The sequence below is a fragment of the Miscanthus floridulus genome, chromosome 10 (genome assembly GCF_019320115.1).
Source record: "Miscanthus floridulus cultivar M001 chromosome 10, ASM1932011v1, whole genome shotgun sequence".
Classification (NCBI taxonomy): domain Eukaryota; kingdom Viridiplantae; phylum Streptophyta; class Magnoliopsida; order Poales; family Poaceae; genus Miscanthus; species Miscanthus floridulus.
The window spans coordinates 515,656-531,676 of NC_089589.1; the positions used below are offsets into that span (position 1 = coordinate 515,656).

At 46.5% G+C, this 16,021-nt stretch overlaps 1 pseudogene; it reads right to left on the reverse strand.

The window, feature by feature from the left end:
• Positions 1 to 10,784, reverse strand: part of LOC136487319 (E3 SUMO-protein ligase SIZ2-like) — a 28,115-nt pseudogene extending 17,331 nt beyond the window's left edge.
• Positions 10,785 to 16,021: the final 5,237 nt, after the last annotated feature.

A 16,021-nucleotide genomic window follows, 5' to 3' on the forward strand; every position in this document is an offset into this window, starting at 1 on the left:
AAGAAGTTTGAGAAGCATTGCACAATCTGTGAAGTCCGAGAATAATTTTTTTTGAGGGATCGAGATCTGGATAAGAACATTTGAACTGTAACCGTAACATTTGTAATGTTTAATATTGATGGACCTATCGTCTACGTGGCGTATATAAAGCGAAACTCGATTCTACGAAAAATATAAATTAAAATCAATTATAAAACAATAAAATACGAATAGGCCATCACTGCCGGTTAGCAACGAACCGACAGTTTTGTCTTGCAAAACACTGCCGGCTTGAGCCATGAACTGACAGTGTTGTCTTGTTCAACACTGCCGGCTTGAGCCATCAACCAATAGTGTTGTCTAGATCAACACTGCCGGCTTGAGCCATGAACCGATAGTGTAGGCTTGCTCAACACTGTTGGCTTGAGCCAAGAACCGACACTCTTAAAGCAACTATCACTGTTGGTTGGGACTACAAACCGGCAGTATTGTTCAACTAGACACTGTCGGGTGGAGCCAGAAACCGACACTGTTTCTTGTAGATCAGTGTCGGTTTTTTAGAACCGACAGTGATGTCAACCCCCCATCACTGCCGGTATGCCACTGTCGGTTCAAAATCCAGCAGTGAAGGGGGTTTTTGAACCGACAGTGATGTCTAGATCTGGGGTAGTGAAAATGCAATCCACTACAGCATTACCTGCAACAACCTGCTCATCACCAATAGAGGCTCCAGGAACATCCTCTATTCTTGTTTTTTGAAGAGATAGCCTGATTTCAGACGCAGTTGGCACATCCTGTTGGTTTGGTGGTTGTTGAGTGCAAAATATTGGGTCAGCTGCATCTGTTGACTCTTAAAACATTGCATCTGTTGGTTTCTAAGATTGGCATTCTTTGGTCCATGCCACATGCCATGTAATTAATCTAAGTAACTAGACAGATAATTCAATGGTTAGTGATAAAAATAATAGATTGAGATGCATGTAGAAGACTGAGATGATATGCAAATATGAATAACAATCATGATGACATATATTGGAATGAGACAAAGGTGAACTATGTTGACATTGAAGACTGTTCGAGAAAAATGTTGACATTGTAGACTATCTTCAATTCTTCATATACGGCATTATGAATCAAGTGCTAATACTTGACTCAGAATCAGTCAAAATACATCTTACCTTAAGAACAGGAAACCATCAGGAACACACCCAGGCTTGTAGGAGAGCCTTATCGCCTAGGGAACAACACCCACGAGGTGATAAACCTTGCAGTGGTTAGATGAAACTATGCATTGTGTTCTGGTAAGTAACTCGGATTTACACCAACTCCCATGTCCCTCTAGAATTTCCTTCACGTTTTTAGCACCAGTATACTCGGAAGTATGCACTGGTCTCTTCTCATCATTCAGGCATTCAAGTATGGCAGGAACAATGATAAAAAACAATTCATCATCATCTTCTTCTTCCATCTGTATGAATTTTCTAATTTTCTCCTTCCTAGAGCCCATTATCTAAAAGTTGCAAATAGAAACAAGCTGAGATATTGGCCTACTTACGTATTTATAAATTTAAAAATTAAGCTAGCTGACATAACTAGCTACAATCTGCAACACAAACTAAACTGCAGAGAGGTCAAGTTAGACTCCATCTGCAACCAGCAAGAACTAAACTTAACTAGCGCAAGAAGAGACAAGTTAGTTGTTGTTTCTAAAACTATTGTTTCAAGTTGCTGCTGTTTCTGAAAATTGTTGTTTCAGAAACACCAAACAGACGAGAATGCATAGTCTTAATTTTTGCAGAAATAAAAAAAATGCAGAAATCAATAAACAAAGAACTCAGCACAGAGAAATCAGTGACCAAGCCCTTTAAATAACAACTCAAGTTATATAATAGCACCTAAATGATCAGGTTGGCTAGTTAGTTTACACATGGTACTTTTAGTTCTCCAACAGCAACCAAAATAACGTGTCTAGGAAATATATACAGTGAGTGAAGTACTGCTGTTTCAGAAACACCAAACAGACAAGAGCACGACTTGCTAAAGAAAATATTAATTGGCATGCATAGTCTTAGTTGTTGCAGAAATCAGCAGCCACTACTAGTAATGAACACAGAGCACATCAATCAGAACTGAATTACACTACTAGTATTCTAGTAATGAACACAGAGCACATCAATCTGACCTTGGCCCTCTCCTTGGTGCACAACGAATATCACTTGGTGAGCTTCACCTTCCTTTGGTTGATCAGGAACACGAAATTAATCTGTAAAAGTGCACAGGAAAGCTGTCACATTCAGCTAGCTTGTACACAAACAAGATCCACTGCTTTTAATCATGATCAATATGTGGCAACATAACAAATATGTGGCAAAAGTTCTTAATAAGTCAATTAATGTAATTTCTGGGACCCACCATCTCCTGCTGCCAAAGCTTGCAAATTTCTCCACAAAAAGCTTACTAACGCCTGACTAAGGTTTTTTTTTTTAAAAAAAAAGAACCGTAGTGACCAAGCCTTTTTTGTGCTCTCCTACAGTCCTACATGTGTACATGTATTGGACATATGTTGTCAGACTGGAAGGACCTTAGCCAGCAATCACGCAATGCAGTAGCAAATCAGCACTTGGAGCGACTCAATAAAACCTACTGGATCAGACTGGGGTTCCTAATGATAGTGTAAAAAGGAAAATTTTGTTCAAGATAGACGCTTGCTTGTGGACTGTTTAATATATACTAGCCTGCAATAATTGATCGATAGCTAGGCACACATAAATTAGTTTGTTCAAGATAGTTAGCAGAGGATGACGGCAGGTATGTAACGATAGAAAATGGTACTGCTAGAAATAATAGATGGACACTATTCAGAGGGGACAGTACCACAAGCAATTTGCTCTTTCCAGTGAAGAAAGCTTCAATCTTGCGGCTTCTATCTTGTCAATTTGGCTACCATATTAGTTCCTGCAGTTTTTAGATTCTTTGTACTCTACTATTCTTCTCTCTATGTTTGTTAACAGCGAGCATATATATGTTTGTTAAGCAGCTGTTGCTTGGTAGATTTGCAGGGGTCTTCCAACCATGTGGCAGCAGTCTATTTTTTGGCTATTTTTGCCATCAGCTGCTGCTCTATGTTTGCTAAGCAGCTGTTGCTTTTTTTTTTGCCAAATCTTCCCTCTTCTCTCCTCTCCTCTTCTTTGTTTTGCCGATGATAAAACTGTCTAAGTCCATACATTATATGGAATATGAGTTGATGATCAAGAACTTATAAGGAACTTGACATCATTACCAGTCGCCCCTACATTATCTTCACCTCTCTTCTCTGTTATGATGCCTTGATGCTCCAAGTTCATGATCAAATAATGATTGACATGTTTCTGAGGCCTCTACTACTGCTACTACTCGTTTTTTATATATTGTTGTTTTATAGGACTACTTTGGTTTGTAGACATTTTTGATTTCTTATACATTCTCACATACCTAAAGCACACTTTCTTGCATCTATTAGAACAAAGCGTGAAATAATATCGCGGACACCAGACAGTGCAGCCCGATGCCCCGAGCATGATGAGCAGCCAACCTATGAGGAGCAAGTACTAGAGGACCAGCTTACTCAGGAGAAGTTCGATAACGAGTTAGAAAAAGATTTAGAAGTAATGCTTACTTAGGAGCAGTGTGACGAGGAGGAAGGGGGAGCAGAAGGAAGAGCAGGAGAGGCTGCTGAAGGCGAAGAAGAAGAGGATGATGAGGAGGAGGACTCAGAAGAGGGATATGTAAGTCCCGAGGATCCTTTCCCACGTGAAGTTAGAAGGAGGTCAACGGAGAAAGATTTGGACAAGGATTTTGACCTGAACGAGGAGGTGGGGATAAAGCCTTAGCTTGTAAATTTTGCTAAAGTTTTGGTTGTGTTACCTTTGCTAAAACTTTGACCTATCGTATATACAGGTCTCTCCTGAAACTCAGAAAAGACGACGTCGACGTCTGCGACATCTCGCCGGATAAGACAGAGTAGAGGAAAGGAGAGTAGAGGCAACAGCCATAGAGACGAACATTGAGACCACTACTCCGCAACCTCAAGACACAACCACGAACACGACTACCAATCCAAAGAGGAAACGAGGGGATAGAAAAACAAACCAATATCGAGATAAGGCATGCTATGTGATAGCGGAGGTCGGGCCAGCAAGGGAGATCCTTGAGTCGAAGGAATTCAGAGGACGATTCCGTAATGCGATCGGGGCCCTAGTAAGAGATAAATGGAACCCAGCAATCCCTAACTGGAAAGAGGTACAAGAGAAGAAAAAGGATAAACTATGGGATGTGGCAGAACCGCCTAATCTAATGCCTCACAGGAGTGCTCGTCTTCCATTTGACACTAAGCACTCAAGGGAGAACACTAAATTACACAGTTCCATCGGGCACACCCCAGGGGAGAACCTGAAAATCCACATTTTGGCATCAGGATCACAAATGAGAGAATAAAGCTTACATCATTCTTAACCATTTCTTACATCACTTTAATACAACATCAGAGTATAATATTTATTTACTATAACAGCGGAATATAACTATATTATCAGAGTTATGAATAACTTAATATAACAGCGGAATATAAAAATGTTAGCAGAATTACAGCGGAAATAAATATCTAATCATGACATGATGAAGTATTAATAAATAAACTACGACAATAGATTATGAAACTTTCATTTATAAAAGCATTTGACGAGAGTTATAAATAGCAACTACGATCGCAGCGTAAAGGAAATCCTCTCTGAGCCCACTAGGAGGAATCCACACACAAAGGTCAGCTTTAGCATCCACCTGTCACCTGCAACAGGGGGAATAAAACCCTGAGTACTCAATTATACTCAGCAAGACTTACCCGACAGGAGGAAAGAAAAGACTCCAAGGATATGCAAGGCTATCTGGCTTGTGGGTTTTATTGCATTTGCAGGAAGCATTACTAAACGTGCATCCTTATATTCGATTTTTATTAATAGCCGCATTGGTTCATTAACTAACCATTCTATGTAAGCACATGTGCTACTTTCAAGCAGGTGGTAAGCAATCAGATTCCCCTCTTCCATCTTTCATCTTTCATCTTTCAGTTCTTACTACGATGCTAAACCGTAGACAAACCGTACCGGATCGCCCGGCGATTCACGAATCAATGACCCCAGCTGGGTACCCCGAAAACACACACCCCGCTTGTACCCCAGGCACAAGCAGGACCAACCCATCACTCTCCTGTCCCAGGTGTTCAAGTCCCCGTCCAAACTGGGACTCCAAGCCCCCGCCCCTGAGTCCCGGACTCAGTACGGTGCAAGGACCTCCTCCACCAAAATAAAACCCTGACAGTCGGTCCGGAAAAAGCCAGATCCACGACAAGAGAGCAAGAAGTCTTCCAAGCGCCCATACCCAAGTATGTGCTCGGGATAATAAGTCTATGACTTGCCTAGAATCTTATGCAATGAACGATCCTTAATCGACCAGACAGGGAAAGCAGTGTAACCAAGCTTTGCCCCGTGTCCACGGCGACACAACCTCTTACACCCACCAATACCCAAACCATATCATTGCCCGGTCACCATTTTCCTTTCCACCATTTATATTTTCCAAGTGATAATGATATAGTAACATATTTCCTATCTCTCGCGAGTGACAGGCATTCACTCGACTTCTACCGGAGTCCTATAGCATAGCATTCTACATGATCCTGTCATACTAGTAAGACTCATAGGATAACGATATATATGCAAGTGGGTTTCATTGAACTCCTTAAAACTTAATGCATATATATAATTTAAACTGCAAAAAAGTAGGGGTTATGCACCGGGGCTTGCCTGGGTAAGATATATATTAAAAGTTAGTATCTACATCTTCAGGTCATCCACCATCAACTGGATAACAAGCCCATCTCATCATCTCCTAGAGAGAATATCATTACACCATCTTCGAATTCCCAATTATCCTTCGATTGATCCGTTGATCCATCATTGTACCTATATGATATGCATGCGATGCAATGCAAAGATGTAATTAATCAACTACAATCGTGACTCGTAAAATACGACGTACGCCTCTTGAGTTAACGGGCTAGTGCTACGATGACCGTACTTAGGCTACATATACACATTGTCGGATAAGGCGTTATTTCCCCCACAATCGTTTTAGTTATACAATCCCAAGTTGTTTCTTTATTCTATTCTATCGATTTAATCATTATTCGCAATAGGACATCATTATCTATTCAGCAAACTAGTTATTCTGGTGCTATAAACATTATAGTGAGTACCTAATATTGTCCATAACTTACTGTACAATTTTTAGATTCAACAATATTACCAATTTATCATGAAAGTTCCTACAAGTTTATCTTTCCATACTCTTAAGTACCTCAATTTAATTATATAGCTTCCAATAATATTATCCAACTACGTGAACAAAATCTACTAACAGGTAGCTCATAATTTTAGGAACTCAACAAAACTGGGTTCACTATTTTTGGATCCCTATAATATTTTATATTGATTTTACAATTTTATTCCTGAGGCTAAATTAGCAATCGCTTACAACTAAAGGGCCAACAGACATCAGCTGGCCCAGTGGCGGCAGGCGGTGGCCCAGGCAGATGGGCGCGCGGCGGCCCAGCGGTAGGCAGTGGCCCAGGCATGGGGCGGCAGGCCGGCCCACCGCGCGGCAGCGAGTGGCCCAGACACGGCGCCAACAGGCCGGCCCAGCTGGTAAAGCCCAGGGCGCGGGCACGTTTTGCAGAAAACCCCTTATTCGTTTTGCTAATCGCCAAACCCTATTTACACTATTCATTCGAGTCGTGTATTTTGCAGTAAACACCCTGTGTATTTCTATTTCTTGGATTTCTCACCTTCACGTCATCCACCAAAAACAGAGCTCATCACCGAAGCAGGGGAACTGGTCGGCGGCGGAAAATAATCGGCCGCGGGGCAGCGGCGGCCCGACCGGGTACGCAAGCACCGGCGGCGTGGCTCTCCACGTGCTGGGCGGGGTGTTGCGGCTTCGGCCACGGAGGCACCGATGACGCCCGCCTAGGGCTGCGCCGGTGGAGGAGCATGGCCGCGGTCCAGCAGGGGAAGGCAGGGGCGGTGCATGCTTGCTCGCGGGGACAGCCAGCACCGACAGGGTGAGGTGCGAGGTGAGGTGCTGCGGACCTCGACGCAAGGAGGTGCGTGGACCGGTGGAGCTACGGCACCGGCAGGACGGCTCCGGGCAGCAGGCAGAGCACAGGCGCGCGGGCACGGCGCACGGGACTAAAAAGGCGGGCAGCGCAGCGGGACTGAGGGCTCGGCGACCGATGAGCGTGTAGAACCAGGGCGCGGGCGGTCGCGGTTCATCTGGCTCGGCTTTGGCCTTGGCGGGCGGTGCTGGACCAGTGCGGGTCACGGAAGAAGGCAGCTGGGCACGGGCGCATGGGAGAGCAGAGGGGACGCGCGGGTGCAGCGGCTCTAGCGTCAGTGGTTGGCCACGGCGGTGCGCGGGCAGGGTGCGGGTCATGGTGGCTATGACGCCGGGGAGCGCAAGGGGGAAACGGAGGGGGCGCGGAGCCACGCATGGGCACGAGCGCTGCGGTGGTGTGCGCTAGAAGCAGCCACAGCGGCGCGGAGGTGCGAGGCGAGGTGCGGGGCAGTGCGGTACAACACGTAGCAAGCCGAGGGAAGGAAATAAAAGCAGTAGCGGTGGTAGCAGCGCGAAAGAAAAAGGCGAGGCCTGAGCGAGTGTAGACGAACACGTGGTCCGGTCGGTCAGATTCATTGCACTGCCACTGCACAGTTGCTGGTGCTTCCATTAAAAATAATTGGACAAGACACTCCCTATCACCAGCAAGAGAAACGTACAAGCAGCACGGACAGCAGCAGCAGTAGCCCGGTCAACTTCCATTAATTAGGGACCGCGCGACGTGCCCCGGCAACATTGCAGAGCGACGGGACAACAGAGGCAGGTAAAAAGTAGTACGCAGCAGTAACAGCGATGAGCAGGGAGTACTGGCATAAAAGACAAGCAGAGTCCGAGAGAGCGAACAAGCGAGCAGACAGGACTGACTCAGCTTCACTCTGCCATGGCGTGACATTAATAATTTGGATGACAGATTTATTCAGAGCAAGGGAGATGCACCACTGTACTCAAACGTCCATAACACAGTGCAGCAAGGACAACAACGCTTTTAAATATAATCTTAGATGTTGATGCAAAAAGCTGGTTTTTATTTATTTTATTTTAAGTTTTAACATGATTAACTCCTAATTTTTATTTCAGTTCTAATTACAAGTGATATTTTAATTTTGTAACAAAAATTGTTTCCATGCTCAATCCAACAGAACATGCCATTCACCGTTTACTTGCTAGAATCGCTAGCGGATATTTTAAACATACTTTAAAATTTTAAAATCCGACAGAATTGTTTCGGTAAATTTTATTGGGCCTAAAACACGGTGCTAAATACGATCGTAACACCAGGGTGTTACAACCAACCCCCCTTAAAAAGAATCTCGTCCCGAGATTCGAAGCTAGAACCAGAAAAGGGGGAAAACACAATTACATTTCGTAGATCGGGGATTACACGAAAGATTACACAACTTCGAATACTAAACCACAGGGATCTAGGGATACATGGTTAAGAGCAACTTGGCACAACCGAGACCTACTCCAGAAGTCGAGATAGACGAGAACAATGGAGAAACAACAAGAAGATGATTATCCAAAACATGACATAGCACCATATGGTCCAGAAACAAGACTCTCATAACTCAAACATTGTGAACCCTAAGACCAACTAACCAAAGGGAACTCGAACTTCTTCGAAGAACAAAATCCTTTCTCCTCCTCAGATTACACCATCACCTCCGACTGACGAACCTAGCTTCACAATGGCGACTGGATCTCATAGCTATGCTCCAAATGCGAGGGGAATGGGGATGAAGAAGAAGAGCAAGGACCAAGGGAATTTTATAGAGGCGAACGGAGGTGGGGCGCAACACACCGGAGGCGGATGCGGCGGGGATGGGATACACATATGGTGCATGCTGTGGAGATAAGGTCGGAGACATGGTTCGCTTCCTATGCGAGCGGCAGAGGGGAAATAAAGGAGAGGAGAGGGGGTCTGCTTGACGAGGCAGGCGTGCGGTCGGTCATGTCACCAAAAGAAGAAAGAAAGGAGAGGGAAGGGGAAATGGGGGGGTTCGGTACGGGGAACGACGGTGCAGGGTAGAGAGCCGACCGGACACCAGGAAAAGGAAAAGCACACAGTGCACATGGACGGCGAGCACAGCACGGTGCTGCGCCCACGCGAAAATGGGATGATAATGGACCCGACACCGACGGCATTCGTAGGGCATGCAGCGAAATAACCCAACATACATAGCGTGGTCAACTAAACATAGGGCTTGGGACATGACATCCACTTAGGCTTTTACAAGTACTCCCTACTACTCGAGACTATCCTTCCTTACTACTCTTATTTTTCTTTCCTTTACTCGACCACGTCTGTCTTTCATGTAGACTGAGACCATGTCACACTTTCTTCCTCCAAAACCATCTTCTCTTGTTTACCTTGAGAGAACACTATGTCATCAACCCATTGTGGATTTCCCATTTGAACACCTGAACATTTCCAAGGAGAAATTTTTTTAAAACAAAACGGTACGGCGGTGTAACTTGGTAAAGGTACTTGGTTAATAACCTCGATACCAGCGCGTGCCGAGCAGCGTCACATATGGTAGTTGTTCCACCAGGAGCCCTTGGTGTCGTCGCGGCACCATAAGCTATTAACCAGGCAACTACTACCAACTTACACGCCATGAAGGCGGTGGGGTCATAGACCACAGAATAAGAGAGGTATTGCAAGGGGAAAATTCAAACAACAAAGGTTCCCTCCACAACAAGGGACAAGGAATTCAAATCCAACGACGGATTTGTTTTAAGAGATTCAAGTGTTCTGCGGGGACATCCACAATTAGTCAATACAGTGTCCTATAGTATCCAATCACGGCTGATCTATTGGCATCCGAATGTCAACTTCTCTTATAACCCGCTTAATATCGCCCATGAAAAACTTTAAGCATGTCTAACGAATTGAGGGTAGATGAACGCAATAAATACAGCGAAATAAACAAAATGCATATTCCAACGATCTTACACGGGTACAACGTACCAGCATTCAGGCTCCCATTCACAACACAGCATTCACCTATGGTCGGATGATCTCAGCAACTACGGACGACAACCATGGCAAGAGTACCATATGGAGGACAGCGACGAAAATCACTACTACTATAGGTACAGTATTCCAAGGCAACTAAGCTACCCTAGCCACGCATCTTCATTCCTGGGCTTGACGGATTCTTCTACCACCCTGGCTACGGATCTGCATCTTCTCGGGGTAGTGGCTGAGTGAGAGGAATCAAGGGCTCTGCTTCTAACACTTCCGAAGTTGGAGGTGCTGATGGTTCTGCAACACCAGTTCTTCTTCTTTCTGGCGGGTGGATAGGGATCCTTTCCAAGATCAGGGCATCCTGCCTATCAACAGCCAGTGTCCTCCGCCTGGCCCTAGTGAACAGATAGGCCTCACCCAGCTAATGGACATGCCGATCTTCAGCCTCCTTCAGAGCTTCCTCCATGGTAGCCTCCCGGCTCTCAGCAGCTGCAGCGCTAGCATGCGCTTTGGCGAGCTGCACCTGGAGCATCCGGTTGAAGATCTTGGCTTCCTTGGCGCACTGAAGGCACACCCCTAGTTCCAAGGCTTGACGGTCGTACTGCTCATCCAGAGCGAGCAGGTACATGGTCAAGTGCACCACGGTGGGACTGTCCTCTTGCACATCTCGTCCTTGCAAAGCCTCCAGGCGGGCCCTCCATGCCCGCCGATTCTTGTCCAAAGGAGGAAAGAACCGCATGGGGGTACGGGCAATGGGTTCCTCATAGATCTGGCAGAGGTACCGTAAGGCTTTGTGGGCCACAACCTGGTAGGTGTCGACGAAGCAAAACCTGGTTGCGGTCACACTCCAGGCTTCAGTGATGTCGGGGAACTCTTCACTCTTCCCGATGTAGACGGTAACCTCACACCGCTCGGTGCCATGATCCTCATACTCACGGCCCTCATACTCAGGACGATCTCTGACTCCAAGCTTTTGTAGGGTGGCATGCAGGATTCTGCGAAAACCCTCAACGTTTAGGCAGTAGGTACTAACCTAGGCTCCTGCCATCTCTAGCAGTGGTTGCAAGGAAGGCTGAGCGAAAAGCTAGCTCAAAGGAAAAGCTAAGCGAGCTAAAGTGCGCCGAGTGGTGGTACCAATGGCTAAGCCAGGCTCTACTTATAAAGGCGGAGCATTCAGTGGTCCTAGCGTGGTTCACCAGGGTTCCCGTGCGAGATCACTACGACGAATCGACCAAATTCCACGCGTTCGAGGTGAGCGACGTGCGATGCCATTACTGATTAGTACGACTGCAGGGCAAGGGTCCAACACGAGCGCAGAAAAAGGGGTATGGGGAGACGTGGGTCACGACCGGCGTGAACCATGGCAAACTCGGAGCACGAAGCCATAGTGCAGACCTAACTCTAGAATAGGAACGAGTCCGTCGTGCACAAAATGACACACGTGATGCCTATGGAGGGCGTATCTACAAGCAATACGAGCGCTACAATGCACCAACAGGATATGCATGAATGCACGTCCTATACGTCCTTCCACTGTTGCCAACATATAGGGTAACCGTTCTCAAATTTTTGGCACACCATTCTCTCCCTGTAGCTAGTCGATACTATCGGACTATGCCCGAGTCAGTGTACCTACAGAAAACTTGATTAAGCCTAGCTAAGTCAGCAGAGTGCCATCTATCCTGGATACATAACCATAGTGATAGGGCTACTTATATAACTTCGCATGTAAACGTCCTAACTTTTTGCAAAAAGAGGTGGTCAAATTTTAGTTTAGAAAGGTTTTCGAAGCCATATTTCCTCATTTGCGCTCTGATACCACCTGTGCCAGAACTGCCTAATCTAATGCCTCACAGGAGTGCTCGTCTTCCATTAGACACTAAGCACTCAAGGGAGAACACTAAATTACACGGTTCCGTCGGGCACACCCAAGGGGAGAACCTAAAAATCCACATTTTGGCATCAGGATCACAAATGAGAGAATAAAGCTTACATCATTCCTAACCATTTCTTACATCACTTTAATACAACATCAGAGTATAATATTTATTTACTATAACAGCGGAATATAACTATATTATCAGAGTTATGAATAACTTAATGTAACAGCGGAATATAAACATGTTAGCAGAATTACAGCGGAAATAAATATCTAATCATGACATGATGAAGTATTAATAAATAAACTATGACAATAGATTATGAAACTTTCATTTATAGAAGCATTTGGCGAGAGTCATAAATAGCAACTACGATCGCAGCATAAAGAAAATCCTCTCTGAGCCCACCAGGAGGAATCCACACACAAAGGTTAGCTTTGGCATCCACCTGTCACCTGCAACAGGGGGAATAAAACCCTGAGTACTCAATTGTACTTTGCAAGACTTACCCGACAGGAGGAAAGAAAAGACTCCAAGGATATGCAAGGCTATCTGGCTTGTGGGTTTTATTGCATTTGCAGGAAGCATTACTAAACGTGCGTCCTTATATTCGATTTTTATTAATAGCCGCATTGGTTCATTAACTAACCATTCTATGTAAGCACATGTGCTACTTTCAAGCAGGTGGTAAGCAATCAGATTCCCCTCTTCCATCTTCCATCTTTCATCTTTCAGTTCTCACTACGATGCTAAACCGTAGACAAGCCGTACCGGATCGCCCGGCGATTCGCGAATCAATGCCCCCAGCTGGGTACCCCGAAAACACACGCCCACTTGTACCCCAGGCACAAGCAGGACCAACCCATCACTCTCCTGTCCCAGGTGTCCAGGTCCCCATCCAAACTAGGACTCCAAGCCCATGCCCCTGTGTCCCGGACTCAGTGCGGTGCAAGGACCTCCTCCACCAAAATAAAACCCTGACAGTCGGTCCGAAAAGAGCTAGATCCGCGACAGGAGAGCAATAAGTCTTCCAAGCGCCCGTACCCAAGTATGTGCTCGGGATAATAAGTCTGTGACTTGCCTAGAATCTTATGCAACGAACGGTCCTTAATCGACTAGACAGGGAAAGCAGTGTAACCAAGCTTTGCCCCGTGTCCACGGTGACACAACCTCTTACACCCACCAATACCCAAACCATATCCTTGCCCGGTCACCATTTTCCTTTCCACCATTTATATTTTCCAAGTGATAATGATATAGTAACATATTTCCTATCTCTCGCGAGTGACAGGCATTCACTCGACTTCTATCGGAGTCCTGTAGCATAGCATTCTACATGATCATGTCATACTAGTAAGACTCATTGGATAACGATATATATGCAAGTGGGTTTCATTCAACTACTTAAAACTTAATGCACATATATAATTTAAATTGCAGAAAAGTAGGGGTTATCCACCGGGGCTTGCCTGGGTAAGATATATATTAAAAGTTAGTATCTGCATCTTCAGGTCATCCACCATCAACTGGATAACAAGCCCATCGCATCATCTCCTGGAGAGAATATCATTACACCATCTTCGGATTCCCAATCATCCTTCGATCGATCCGTTGATCCATCATCATACCTATATGATATGCATGTGATGCAATGCAAAGATGTAATTAATCAACTGCAATCGTGACTCATAAAATACGACGTACGCCTCTCGAGTTAACGGGCTAGTGCTACGACGACCGTACTTAGGCTACATATACACATTGTCGGATAAGGCGTTATTTCCCCACAATCGTTTTAGTTATACAATCCCAAGTTGTTTCTTTATTCTATTCTATCGATTTAATCATTATTCGCAATAGGACATCATTATCTATTCAACAAACTAGTTATTCTGGTGCTATAAACATTATAGTGAGTACCTAATATTGTTCGTAACTTACTATACAATTTTTAGATTCAACAATATTACCAATTTATCATGAAAGTTCCTACAAGTTTATCTTTCCATACTCTTAAGTACCTCAATTTAATTATATAGCTTCCAATAATATTATCCAACTACGTGAACAAAATCTACTAACAGGTAGCTCATGATTTTAGGAACTCAACAAAACTGGGTTCACTATTTTTGGATCCCTATACTATTTTATATCGATTTTACAATTTTATTCCCGAGACTAAATTGGCAATCGCTTAGAACTAAAGGGCCAACAGACATCAGCCGGCCCAGTGGCCCGTTTGGCCAGGCCCAGTGGCGGCAGGCGGTGGCCTAGGCGGATGGGCGCACGGCGGCCTAGCGGCAGGCAGTGGCCCAGGTGCGGGGCGGCAGGCTAGCCCACCGCGCAGCAGCGAGCGGCCCAGACACGGCGCCAACAGGCCGGCCCAGCTGGTAAAGCCCAGGGCGCGGGCGCGTTTTGCAGAAAACCCCTTATTCATTTTGCTAATCGCCAAACCCTATTTGCACTATTCATTCGAGTGTGTATTTTGCAGTAAACACCCTGCGTATTTCTATTTCTTGGATTTCTCACCTTCACGTCATCCACCAAAAACAGAGCTCATCACCGAAGCAGGGGAACCGGTCGACGGTGGAAAAAATCGGCCGTGGGGCAGCGGCGGCCCGGCTGGGTACGTAGGCACCAGTGGCGTGGCTCTCCACGTGCTGGGCGGGGTGTTGTGGCTTCAGCCACGGAGGCACCGATGACGCCCGCCCGGGGCTGCGCCGGTGGAGGAGCATGGCCACGGTCCAGCGCGGGAAGGCAGGGGCGGTGCATGCTTGCTCATGGGGACGGCCAGCACCGGCGGGGTGAGGCGTGAGTCGAGGTGCTGCGGACCTCGACGCAAGGAGGTGCGTGGACCGGCGGAGCTGCAGTGCCTGCAGGACGGCTCCGGGCAGCAGGCGGAGCATGGGCGCGTGGGCACGGCGCACAGGACTGAAATGGCGGGCATCACAGCGGGACCGAGGGCTCAGCGACCGATGAGCGTGCAGAACCAGGGCGCGGGCGGTCGTGGTTCAGCCGGCTCGGCTTCTGCCCTAGCGAGCGGTGCTGGACCAGCGCGGGTCGCAGAAGAAGGCAGCTGGGCACGGGCGCCTGGGAGAGCAGAGGGGACACGTGGGTGCAGCGGCTCTGGCATCGGTGGTTGGCCACGGCGGTGTGCGGGCGGGGTGCGGGTCACGGTGGCTGTGACGCCGGGGCGCGCAAGGGGGAAACGGAGGGGCGCGGAGCCACGCATGGGCACGAGCGCTGCGGTGGTGTGCGCTGGAAGCAGCCACGGCAGTGCGGAGGAGCGAGGCGAGGTGCGGGGCAGTGTGGTACAGCGCGTAGCAAGCCGAGGGAAGGAAATAAAAGCAGCAGCGGCGGTAGCAACGCGAAAGAAAAAGGCGAGGCCTAAGCCAGTGCAGACGAACACGTGGTCCGGTCGGTCAGATTCATTGCACTACCACTGCACTGTTGCTGGTGCTTCCATTAAAAATAATTGGACAAGACACGTACAAGCAAGAGAAACGTGCAAGCAGCACGGACAGCAGCAGCAGTAGCCCGGTCAACTTCCATTAATTTGGGACCGCGCGACATGCCCCAGCAACATTGCAGAGCGGCGGGACAACGGAGGCAGGTAAAAAGTAGTACGCAGCAGTAACAACGATGAGTAGGGAGTACTGGTGTAAAAGACAAGCAGAGTCCGAGAGAGCGAACAAGCGAGCAAACAGGACTGACTCGGCTTCACTCTGCCATGGCGCGAAGTTAATAATTCGGATGACAGATTTATTCAGAGCAAGGGAGGCGCACCACTATACTCAAACGTCCAGAACACAGTGCAGCAAGGACAACAACGCTTTTAAATATAATCTCAGATGTTGACGCGAAAAGCTAGTTTTTATTTATTTTATTTTAAGTTTTAACGCGATTAACTCCTGATTTTTATTTCAGTTCTAATTACAAGTGATATTTTAATTTTGTAACAAAAATTGTTTCCATGCTCAATCCA